The following is a 12904-nucleotide window of genomic DNA, read 5'->3' on the forward strand; positions in this document are numbered from 1 at the left end:
CACACCCCTGCCGCCAACCTACATTCACTGAGAACCAATCACTTTCCTCTCTTCCTACATGTACACATGCCTTGCATCCTCGATAAAAACTTTTCACTGCCTCTAACAACTTGCCTCCCACATCATATATTCTTAATACCTTCCACAGAGCATCTCTATCAACTCTATCATATGCCTTCTCCAGATCCATAAATGCTACATACAAATCCATTTCCTTTTCTAAGTATTTCTCACATACATCCTTCAAAGCAAACACCTGATCCACACATCCTCTACCACTTCTGAAACCACACTGCTCTTCCCCAATCTGATGCTCTGTGCATGCCTTCACCCTCTCAATCAATACCCTCCCATATAATTTACCAGGAATGCTCAACAAACTTATACCTCTGTAATTTGAGCACTCACTCTTATCCCCTTTGCCTTTGTACAATGGCACTATGCAAGCATTCCGCCAATCCTCAGGCACCTCACCATGAATCATACATACATTGAATAACCTTACCAACCAGTCAACAATACAGTCACCCCCTTTTTTAGTAAATTCCACTGCAATACCATCCAAACCCGCTGCTTTGCCGGCTTTCATTTTCCGCAAAGCTTTTACTACCTCTTCTCTGTTTACCAAATCATTTTCCCTAACCCTCTCACTTTGCACACCACCTCGACCAAAACACAATACATCTGCCACTCTATCATCAAACACATTCAACAGACCTTCAAAACACTCACTCCATCTCCTTCTCTGTGTCACCTCCCAAGACGGAAGTGTTCTTACGCTCTGTATTTCAAGTCTGTGTTGCCTGATGTCGTTGTGTCTACTCATCTTTTCGGAGTGGTTGAATGCAGTTGAAGGAAGTGGAAGAAAAAATGACTGACCCTCCCAACAAAAGGTCTCCTTCCCAAGCTCACTTACTCTCACCACCCTCTTCACCCCAACATTCACTCCTCGACGCCACCAGCAGCAGCAGGAAGTCTCGGCCATCGGTGGGTCGGGCAGCCAAGCGCGGGATAGGATTGTTCTCGCTGGCCATCGCCCTGGCCCAGAAACCCACCAGCCCTCCTGAGACGGTCCCAGCAAAGCTTCAACGTGAACAACACCGTCAGCAAGGTTACCATGGCCACCGTCATCTCCTGCCGGAGCAGTGGCAGCCGGGGGCCTCCCAGATGCAGGGAGAGGTGCTGTGAGGTGCTGACCATCCCATGTATAACATGAACCCTGAGACGTTGCCATGAGTTTCGTCCATACATGATGGGAGAGGTGCTGTGAGGTGCTGACCATCCCATGTATAATCATGAACCCTGAGACGTTGCCATGAGTTTCGTCCATACATGATGGTATCTGAATGTTATAATATTGTTCGTGTGTGTTTCCTGATCATGACGTCTCATATTTTGAAAATAGTGAAATTGGAGAAAATAGTGAAATTGGAGAAAAATGTAGCTTAGACATTGAAGCTTATTGATACAGTGGTTAAATTGATGAGAACTGCTATTGACGTTTGTGTAAATAAATTATACATTTCCTTTTTCCATAGCCAGAGGTTGAACCATTATGTGACATTCATTTTTTCATTCATTTCAAGCTAGAAGTTTCAGTTTTCTAAATTGTTTCTTACATTTTTCATATGTATGTATATGTATGTGTGTGTGTGTGTATATGTGCGTATGTATGTGTATGTGTGTGTATGTGTATATGTATATATATATGTATATTATCCCTGGGGATAGGGGTGAAAGAATACTTCCCACGTATTCCTCGCGTGTCGTAGAAAGCGACTAGAGGGGACGGGAGCGGGGGGCCAGAAATCCTCCCCTCCTTGTATTAACTTTCTAAAATGGGAAACAGAAGAAGGAGTCACGCGGGGAGTGCTCATCCTCCTCGAAGGCTCAGAGTGGGGTGCCTAAATGTGTGTGGATGTAACCAAGATGTGAAAAAAGGAGAGATAGGTAGTATGTTTGAGGAAAGGAACCTGGATGTTTTGGCTCTGAGTGAAACGAAGCTCAAGGGTAAAGGGGAAGAGTGGTTTGGGAATGTCTGGGGAGTAAAGTCAGGGGTTAGTGAGAGGACAAGAGCAAGGGAAGGAGTAGCAATACTCCTGAAACAGGAGTTGTGGGAGTATGTGATAGAATGTAAGAAAGTAAATTCTCGATTAATATGGGTAAAACTGAAAGTTGATGGAGAGAGGTGGGTGATTATTGGTGCATATGCACCTGGGCATGAGAAGAAAGATCATGAGAGGCAAGTGTTTTGGGAGCAGCTGAATGAGTGTGTTAGTGGTTTTGATGCACGAGACCGGGTTATAGTGATGGGTGATTTGAATGCAAAGGTGAGTAATGTGGCAGTTGAGGGAATCATTGGTATACATGGGGTGTTCAGTGTTGTAAATGGAAATGGTGAAGAGCTTGTAGATTTATGTGCTGAAAAAGGACTGATGATTGGGAATACCTGGTTTAAAAAGCGAGATATACATAAGTATACTTATGTAAGTAGGAGAGATGGCCAGAGAGCGTTATTGGATTACGTGTTAATTGACAGGCGTGCGAAAGAGAGACTTTTGGATGTTAATGTGCTGAGAGGTGCAACTGGAGGGATGTCTGATCATTATCTTGTGGAGGCTAAGGTGAAGATTTGTATGGGTTTTCAGAAAAGAAGAGTGAATGTTGGGGTGAAGAGGGTGGTGAGAGTAAGTGAGCTTGGGAAGGAGACCTGTGTGAGGAAGTACCAGGAGAGACTGAGTACAGAATGGAAAAAGGTGAGAACAATGGAAGTAAGGGGAGTGGGGGAGGAATGGGATGTATTTAGGGAATCAGTGATGGATTGCGCAAAAGATGCTTGTGGCATGAGAAGAGTGGGAGGTGGGTTGATTAGAAAGGGTAGTGAGTGGTGGGATGAAGAAGTAAGAGTATTAGTGAAAGAGAAGAGAGAGGCATTTGGACGATTTTTGCAGGGAAAAAATGCAATTGAGTGGGAGATGTATAAAAGAAAGAGACAGGAGGTCAAGAGAAAGGTGCAAGAGGTGAAAAAAAGGGCAAATGAGAGTTGGGGTGAGAGAGTATCATTAAATTTTAGGGAGAATAAAAAGATGTTCTGGAAGGAGGTAAATAAAGTGCGTAAGACAAGGGAGCAAATGGGAACTTCAGTGAAGGCGCAAATGGGGAGGTGATAACAAGTAGTGGTGATGTGAGAAGGAGATGGAGTGAGTATTTTGAAGGTTTGTTGAATGTGTTTGATGATAGAGTGGCAGATATAGGGTGTTTTGGTCGAGGTGGTGTGCAAAGTGAGAGGGTTAGGGAAAATGATTTGGTAAACAGAGAAGAGGTAGTGAAAGCTTTGCGGAAGATGAAAGCCGGCAAGGCAGCAGGTTTGGATGGTATTGCAGTGGAATTTATTAAAAAAGGGGGTGACTGTATTGTTGACTGGTTGGTAAGGTTATTTAATGTATGTATGACTCATGGTGAGGTGCCTGAGGATTGGCGGAATGCGTGCATAGTGCCATTGTACAAAGGCAAAGGGGATAAGAGTGAGTGCTCAAATTACAGAGGTATAAGTTTGTTGAGTATTCCTGGTAAATTATATGGGAGGGTATTGATTGAGAGGGTGAAGGCATGTACAGAGCATCAGATTGGGGAAGAGCAGTGTGGTTTCAGAAGTGGTAGAGGATGTGTGGATCAGGTGTTTGCTTTGAAGAATGTATGTGAGAAATACTTAGAAAAGCAAATGGATTTGTATGTAGCATTTATGGATCTGGAGAAGGCATATGATAGAGTTGATAGAGATGCTCTGTGGAAGGTATTAAGAATATATGGTGTGGGAGGAAAGTTGTTAGAAGCAGTGAAAAGTTTTTATCGAGGATGTAAGGCATGTGTACGTGTAGGAAGAGAGGAAAGTGATTGGTTCTCAGTGAATGTAGGTTTGCGGCAGGGGTGTGTGATGTCTCCATGGTTGTTTAATTTGTTTATGGATGGGGTTGTTAGGGAGGTAAATGCAAGAGTTTTGGAAAGAGGGGCAAGTATGAAGTCTGTTGGGGATGAGAGAGCTTGGGAAGTGAGTCAGTTGTTGTTCGCTGATGATACAGCGCTGGTGGCTGATTCATGTGAGAAACTGCAGAAGCTGGTGACTGAGTTTGGTAAAGTGTGTGGAAGAAGAAAGTTAAGAGTAAATGTGAATAAGAGCAAGGTTATTAGGTACAGTAGGGTTGAGGGTCAAGTCAATTGGGAGGTGAGTTTGAATGGAGAAAAACTGGAGGAAGTGAAGTGTTTTAGATATCTGGGAGTGGATCTGGCAGCGGATGGAACCATGGAAGCGGAAGTGGATCATAGGGTGGGGGAGGGGGCGAAAATTCTGGGGGCCTTGAAGAATGTGTGGAAGTCGAGAACATTATCTCGGAAAGCAAAAATGGGTATGTTTGAAGGAATAGTGGTTCCAACAATGTTGTATGGTTGCGAGGCGTGGGCTATGGATAGAGTTGTGCGCAGGAGGATGGATGTGCTGGAAATGAGATGTTTGAGGACAATGTGTGGTGTGAGGTGGTTTGATCGAGTGAGTAACGTAAGGGTAAGAGAGATGTGTGGAAATAAAAAGAGCGTGGTTGAGAGAGCAGAAGAGGGTGTTTTGAAGTGGTTTGGGCACATGGAGAGAATGAGTGAGGAAAGATTGACCAAGAGGATATGTGTCGGAGGTGGAGGGAACGAGGAGAAGAGGGAGACCAAATTGGAGGTGGAAAGATGGAGTGAAAAAGATTTTGTGTGATCGGGGCCTGAACATGCAGGAGGGTGAAAGGAGGGCAAGGAATAGAGTGAATTGGAGCGATGTGGTATACCGGGGTTGACGTGCTGTCAGTGGATTGAATCAAGGCATGTGAAGCGTCTGGGGTAAACCATGGAAAGCTGTGTAGGTATGTATATTTGCGTGTGTGGACGTATGTATATACATGTGTATGGGGGGGGGGTTGGGCCATTTCTTTCGTCTGTTTCCTTGCGCTACCTCGCAAACGCGGGAGACAGCGACAAAGTATAATAAAAAATATAAAAAAAAAATCCATTTCCTTTTCTAAGTATTTCTCACATACATCCTTCAAAGCAAACACCTGATCCACACATCCTCTACCACTTCTGAAACCACACTGCTCTTCCCCAATCTGATGCTCTGTGCATGCCTTCACCCTCTCAATCAATGCCCTCCCATATAATTTACCAGGAATGCTCAACAAACTTATACCTCTGTAATTTGAGCACTCACTCTTATCCCCCTTGCCTTTGTACAATGGCACTATGCAAGCATTCCGCCAATCCTCAGGCACCTCACCATGAATCATACATACATTGAATACCTTACCAACCAGTCAACAATACAGTCACCCCCTTTTTTAGTAAATTCCACTGCAATACCATCCAAACCCGCTGCTTTGCCGGCTTTCATTTTCCGCAAAGCTTTTACTACCTCTTCTCTGTTTACCAAATCATTTTCCCTAACCCTCTCACTTTGCACACCACCTCGACCAAAACACAATATATCTGCCACTCTATCATCAAACACATTCAACAAACCTTCAAAACACTCACTCCATCTCCTTCTCACATCACCACTACTTGTTATCACCTCCCCATTAGCCCCCTTCACTGAAGTTCCCATTTGTTCCTTTGTCTAACGCACTTTATTTACCTCCTTCCAGAACATCTTTTTATTCTCCCTAAAATTTAAAGATACTCTCTCACCCCAACTCTCATTTGCCCTCTTTTTCACCTCTTGCGCCTTTCTCTTAACCTCCTGCCTCTTTCTTTTATACATCTCCCACTCATTTGCATTTTTTCCCTGCAAAAATCCTCCAAATGCCTCTCTCTTCTCTTTCGCTAATAATCTTACTTCTTCATCCCACCACTCGCTACCCTTTCTAATCAACCCACCTCCTACGCTTCTCATGCCACAAGCATCTTTTGCGCAAGCCATCACTGCTTCCCTAAATACATCCCATTCCTCCCCCAATCCCCTTACCTCCTTTCTTCTCACCTTTTTCCATTCTGTACTCAGCCTCTCCTGGTACTTCCTCACAAAAGTCTCCTTCCCAAGCTCACTTACCCTCACCACCCTCTTCACCTCAACATTCTGTCTTCTTTTCTGAAAACCCATACAAATCTCCACCTTCGCCTCTACAAGATTATGATCAGACATCCCTCCAGTTGCACCTCTCAGCACATTAACATCCAAAAGTCTCTCTTTCGCGGGTCTGTCAATTAACACTTAATCCAATAACGCTCTCTGGCCATCCCTCCTACTTACATACGTATACTTATGTATATCTCGCTTTTTAAACCAGGTATTCCCAATCACCAGTCCTTTTTCAGCACATAAACATATATATATATATATATATATATATATATATATATATATATATATATATATATATATATATATGGCATTTGATTTGGTACGTTGAGTCAAGCTAAAACAGTTGTTCTACATTGTTCTGCATATCAGAGATTATAATACAGGTGTTCTGCATTGTTCTTCATATTAGAAAGATTATAATACAATTATGTCTTTGATAAATCATTTGAGAAGGAAGTTCTGAGTATATTTGTTAGAAACCAGCAAACAATGACATTTATCATATGTGTTTCAATCGTGTCTTCAGTTCACATATACGTATTTGTATATCAGTATTTTACGTTTTCATCAAAAGACAGTTAATCCCTAAATCTGCTGTAGGAAGAGTTTGCTGTTTAAAAACACACGCATGTTGAGTTTGTTGTTATCAAAACTTAGTTTAAAAACTGCCCAGCTTTTAAACTACCATTTCCATGAGCGTATCCATCGTTTTTTAATGAAAATACTTATTTTACTCATCTTGGCATGGATTTTCTTAGAATTTGAGTAAAGGTTATGATTTTCAGACACGAAATTTATTATTCATGATAACAAACATCCTAAATAAACATGCGATGTGTATTATAAGCATAGCTTTATCAATTTTCTACGCCTGGCAGCACTGTGGTCTACCGTTGCTGCCGGACGGGGCTGCAGCGCGCAGTTGCTCTTTGGCCGCCGTGCTTGCGGGTTGTGCTGCTTGTGTCCGTATAGATTTGCGTTAAATTTTCTTAAATTGATGGTAACCATTTTCTCCGTTTTTAGGTACTGGTAGAGGCATATCCGTACGTCTGTTCCACGAACACTGCTCCAGTCATCAGCGTAGTGGCCCGTCTAGTGCATTCACGAGTGAAGTGGCAAGGAGGATCTCCGTTACCCAGTCGGAAATGGGCGCAACTAATCTAAAACTGCTGAAATGGTAAGTCTTCATCCATTTTCACTACAGTGAGGTTAGGCAGAGGTAGGAAACTTAGGTTTCCTTCAGTCATTTTTCAGATATCGTTATTTTCTTAGGCTTTTTTAAATGTTTCGCGATTCGAACGTCGGGTTAAATCGCCTTGATTTAAATGACTGGTTTAATTGCCATGATAATGGGAGTTGTGTGTTAGTTTTTTTTATGAATTGGGATTGCATTTAGGCACCGTTTGATTTCGTTAACTGTACCCTATAACGTACTACATTAAATTTTATATATGGATTTATCAGTATGAAAAATGCTTTATTCATTAAAGAAAAAAAAGGCTTTGTGGAAACTACGTGTAATTTTTAATTCTTTGGGACTGTAGTGCAAGTGATTTCTGAAATGATTTCCCTATAGTTTTGGAAATTTGGCCTATCCCTGGGGATAGGGGAGAAAGAATACTTCCCACGTATTCCTCAGTGTTGTAGAAGGCGACTAAAGGGGACGGGAGCGGGGGGCTGGAAACCCTACCTTCCTTGTATTTTAACTTTCTAAAAGGGGAAACAGAAGGAGTCACGCGGGGAGTGCTCATCCTCCTCGAAGGCTCAGATTGGGGTGTCTAAATGTGTGTGGATGTAACCAAGATGAGAAGGAGAGATAGGTTGTGTGTTTGAGGAAAGGAACCTGGATGTTTTGGCTCTGAGTGAAACGAAGCTCAAGGGTAAAGGGGAAGAGTGGTTTGGGAATGTCTTGGGAGTAAAGTCAGGGGTTAGTGAGACGACAAGAGCAAGGGAAGGAGTAGCACTACTGAAACAGGAGTGGTGGGAGTATGTGATAGTGTAAGAAAGTAAACTCTTGATTAATATGGGTAAAACTGAGTGGATGGAGAGAGATGGGTGATTATTGGTGCATATGCACCTGGGCATAAGAAAGATCATGAGGCAAGTGTTTTGGGAGCAGCTGAATGAGTGTGTTAGTGGTTTTGATGCACGAGACCGGGTTATAGTGATGGGTGATTTGAATGCAAAGGTGAGTAATGTGGCAGTTGAGGGAATCATTGGTATACATGGGGTGTTCAGTGTTGTAAATGGAAATGGTGAAGAGCTTGTAGATTATGTGCTGAAAAAGGACTGATGATTGGGAATACCTGGTTTAAAAGCAGATATACATAAGTATACTTATGTAAGTAGAGAGATGGCCAGAGAGCGTTATTGGATTACGTGTTAATTGACAGGCGTGCGAAAGAGAGACTTTTGGATGTTAATGTGCTGAGAGGTGCAACTGGAGGGATGTCTGATCATTATCTTGTGGAGGCTAAGGTGAAGATTTGTATGGGTTTTCAGAAAAGAAGAGTGAATGTTGGGGTGAAGAGGTGGAGAGAGTAAGTGAGCTTGGGAAGGAGACCTGTGTGAGGAAGTACCAGGAGAGACTGAGTACAGAATGGAAAAAGGTGAGAACAATGGAAGTAAGGGGAGTGGGGGAGGAATGGGATGTATTTAGGTAAGCAGTAATGGCTTGCACAAAAGGTGCTTGTGGCATGAGAAGCGTGGGAGGTGGGCAGATTAGAAAGGATAGTGAGTGGTGGAATGAAGTAAATTTATTAGTGAGAGAAGAGGCATTTGGACGATTTTTGCAGGGAAATAATGCAAATGAGTGGGAGATGTATGAAAGAAAGAGGCAGGAGGTCAAGAGAAAGGTGCAAGAGGTGAAAAAGAGGGCAAATGAAAGTTGGGGTGAGAGAGTATCATTAAATTTTAGGGAGAATAAAATGATTTTTTGGAAGGAGGTAAAGTGCGTAAGACAAGGGAGCAAATGGGAACTTCGGTGAAAGAGGCTAATGGGGAGGTGATAACTAGTGGTGTTGTGAGAAGATGGGGTGAGTATTTTGAAGGTTCGTTGAACGTGTTTAATGGAGTGGCAGATATAGGGTGATTTGGTCGAGGTGGTGTGCAAAGGGAGAGGGTTAGGTAGAATGATTAGGTAAACAAAGAGGTAGTGAAAGCTTTGCGGAAAATGAAAGCTGGCAAGGCAGCGGGTTTGGATGGTATTGCAGTAGAATTTGTTAAAAAAGGAGGTGACTATTGTTGACTGGTTGGTAAGGTTATTTAATGTATGTATGAATCATGGTGAGGTACCTGAGGATTGGCGGAATGCTTGCATAGTGCCATTGTACAAAGGCAAAGGGGATAAGAGTGAGTGCTCAAATTAGAGGTATAAGTTGAGTATTCCTGGTAAATTATATGGGAGGGTATTGATTGAGAGGGTGAAGGCATGTACAGAGCACCAGATTGGGGAAGAGCAGTGTGGTTTCAGAAGTGGTAGAGGATGTGTAGATCAGGTGTTTGCTTTGAAGAATGTATGTGAGAATACTTAGAAAAGCAAATGGATTTGTATGTAGCATGTATGGATCTGGAGAAGGCATATGATAGTTGATAGAGATGCTCTGTGGAAGGTATTAAGAATATATGGTGTGGGAGGCAAGTTGTTAGAAGCAGTGAAAAGTTTTTATCGAGGATGTAAGGCATGTGTACGTGTAGGAAGAGAGGAAAGTGATTGGTTCTCAGTGAATGTAGGTTTGCGGCAGGGGTGTGTGATGTCTCCATGGTTGTTTAATTTGTTTATGGATGGGGTTGTTAGGGAGGTGAATGCAAGAGTTTTGGAAAGAGGGGCAAGTATGAAGTCTGTTGGGGATGAGAGAGCTTGGGAAGTGAGTCAGTTGTTGTTCGCTGATGATACAGCGCTGGTGGCTGATTCATGTGAGAAACTGCAGAAGCTGGTGACTGAGTTTGGTAAAGTGTGTGGAAGAAGAAAGTTAAGAGTAAATGTGAATAAGAGCAAGTTATTAGGTACAGTAGGGTTGAGGGTCAAGTCAATTGGGAGGTGAATTTGAGTGGAGAAAAACTGGAGGAAGTGAAGTGTTTTAGATATCTGGGAGTGGATCTGGCAGCGGATGGAACCATGGAAGCGGAAGTGGATCATAGGGTGGGGGAGGGGGCGAAAATTCTGGGGGCCTTGAAGAATGTGTGGAAGTCGAGAACATTATCTCGGAAAGCAAAAATGCGTATGTTTGAAGGAATAGTGGTTCCAACAATGTTGTATGGTTGCGAGGCGTGGGCTATGGATAGAGTTGTGCGCAGGAGGATGGATGTGCTGGAAATGAGATGTATGAGGACAATGTGTGGTGTGAGGTGGTTTGATCGAGTGAGTAACGTAAGGGTAAGAGAGATGTGTGGAAATAAAAAGAGCGTGGTTGAGAGAGCAGGAGAGGGTGTTTTGAAGTGGTTTGGGCACATGGAGAGAATGAGTGAGGAAAGATTGACCAAGAGGATATGTGTCGGAGGTGGAGGGAACGAGGAGAAGAGGGAGACCAAATTGGAGGTGGAAAGATGGAGTGAAAAAGATCTTGTGTGATCGGGGCCTGAACATGCAGGAGGGTGAAAGGAGGGCAAGGAATAGAGTGAATTGGAGCGATGTGGTATACCGGGGTTGACGTGCTGTCAGTGGATTGAATCAAGGCATGTGAAGCGTCTGGGGTAAACCATGGAAAGCTGTGTAGGTGTGTATATTTGCGTGTGAGGACGTATGTATATACATGTGTATGGGGGGGGGGGGATTGGGCCATTTCTTTCGTCTGTTTCCTTGCGCTACCTCGCAAACGCGGGAGACAGCGACAAAGTATAATAAAGAATATAAAAAAAAATCCATTTCCTTTTCTAAGTATTTCTCACATACATCCTTCAAAGCAAACACCTGATCCACACATCCTCTACCACTTCTGAAACCACACTGCTCTTCCCCAATCTGATGCTCTGTGCATGCCTTCACCCTCTCAATCAATGCCCTCCCATATAATTTACCAGGAATGCTCAACAAACTTATACCTCTGTAATTTGAGCACTCACTCTTATCCCCTTTGCCTTTGTACAATGGCACTATGCAAGCATTCCGCCAATCCTCAGGCACCTCACCATGAATCATACATACATTGAATTACCTTACCAACCAGTCAACAATACAGTCACCCCCTTTTTTAGTAAATTCCACTGCAATACCATCCAAACCCGCTGCTTTGCCGGCTTTCATTTTCCGCAAAGCTTTTACTACCTCTTCTCTGTTTACCAAATCATTTTCCCTAACCCTCTCACTTTGCACACCACCTCGACCAAAACACAATATATCTGCCACTCTATCATCAAACACATTCAACAAACCTTCAAAACACTCACTCCATCTCCTTCTCACATCACCACTACTTGTTATCACCTCCCCATTAGCCCCCTTCACTGAAGTTCCCATTTGTTCCTTTGTCTAACGCACTTTATTTACCTCCTTCCAGAACATCTTTTTATTCTCCCTAAAATTTAAAGATACTCTCTCACCCCAACTCTCATTTGCCCTCTTTTTCACCTCTTGCGCCTTTCTCTTGACCTCCTGCCTCTTTCTTTTATACATCTCCCACTCATTTGCATTTTTTCCCTGCAAAAATCCTCCAAATGCCTCTCTCTTCTCTTTCACTAATAATCTTACTTCTTCATCCCACCACTCGCTACCCTTTCTAATCAACCCACCTCCCACGCTTCTCATGCCACAAGCATCTTTTGCGCAAGCCATCACTGCTTCCCTAAATACATCCCATTCCTCCCCCAATCCCCTTACCTCCTTTCTTCTCACCTTTTTCCATTCTGTACTCAGCCTCTCCTGGTACTTCCTCACAAAAGTCTCCTTCCCAAGCTCACTTACCCTCACCACCCTCTTCACCTTAACATTCTGTCTTCTTTTCTGAAAACCCATACACATCTCCACCTTCGCCTCTACAAGATTATGATCAGACATCCCTCCAGTTGCACCTCTCAGCACATTAACATCCAAAAGTCTCTCTTTCGCGCGTCTGTCAATCAACACGTAATCCAATAACGCTCTCTGGCCATCCCTCCTACTTACATACGTATACTTATGTATATCTCGCTTTTTAAACCAGGTATTCCCAATCACCAGTCCTTTTTCAGCACATAAACATATATATATATATATATATATATATATATATATATATATATATATATATATATATATATATATATATGGCATTTGATTTGGTACGTTGAGTCAAGCTAAAACAGTTGTTCTACATTGTTCTGCATATCAGAGATTATAATACAGGTGTTCTGCATTGTTCTTCATATTAGAAAGATTATAATACAATTATGTCTTTGATAAATCATTTGAGAAGGAAGTTCTGAGTATATTTGTTAGAAACCAGCAAACAATGACATTTATCATATGTGTTTCAATCGTGTCTTCAGTTCACATATACGTATTTGTATATCAGTATTTTACGTTTTCATCAAAAGACAGTTAATCCCTAAATCTGCTGTAGGAAGAGTTTGCTGTTTAAAAACACACGCATGTTGAGTTTGTTGTTATCAAAACTTAGTTTAAAAACTGCCCAGCTTTTAAACTACCCATTTCCATGAGCGTATCCATCGTTTTTTAATGAAAATACTTATTTTACTCATCTTGGCATGGATTTTCTTAGAATTTGAGTAAAGGTTATGATTTTCAGACACGAAATTTATTATTCATGATAACAAACATCCTAAATAAACATGCGATGTGTATTATAAGCATAGCTT

Source organism: Panulirus ornatus, chromosome 40 (assembly GCF_036320965.1).
Source record: "Panulirus ornatus isolate Po-2019 chromosome 40, ASM3632096v1, whole genome shotgun sequence".
Classification (NCBI taxonomy): Eukaryota; Metazoa; Arthropoda; class Malacostraca; order Decapoda; family Palinuridae; genus Panulirus; species Panulirus ornatus.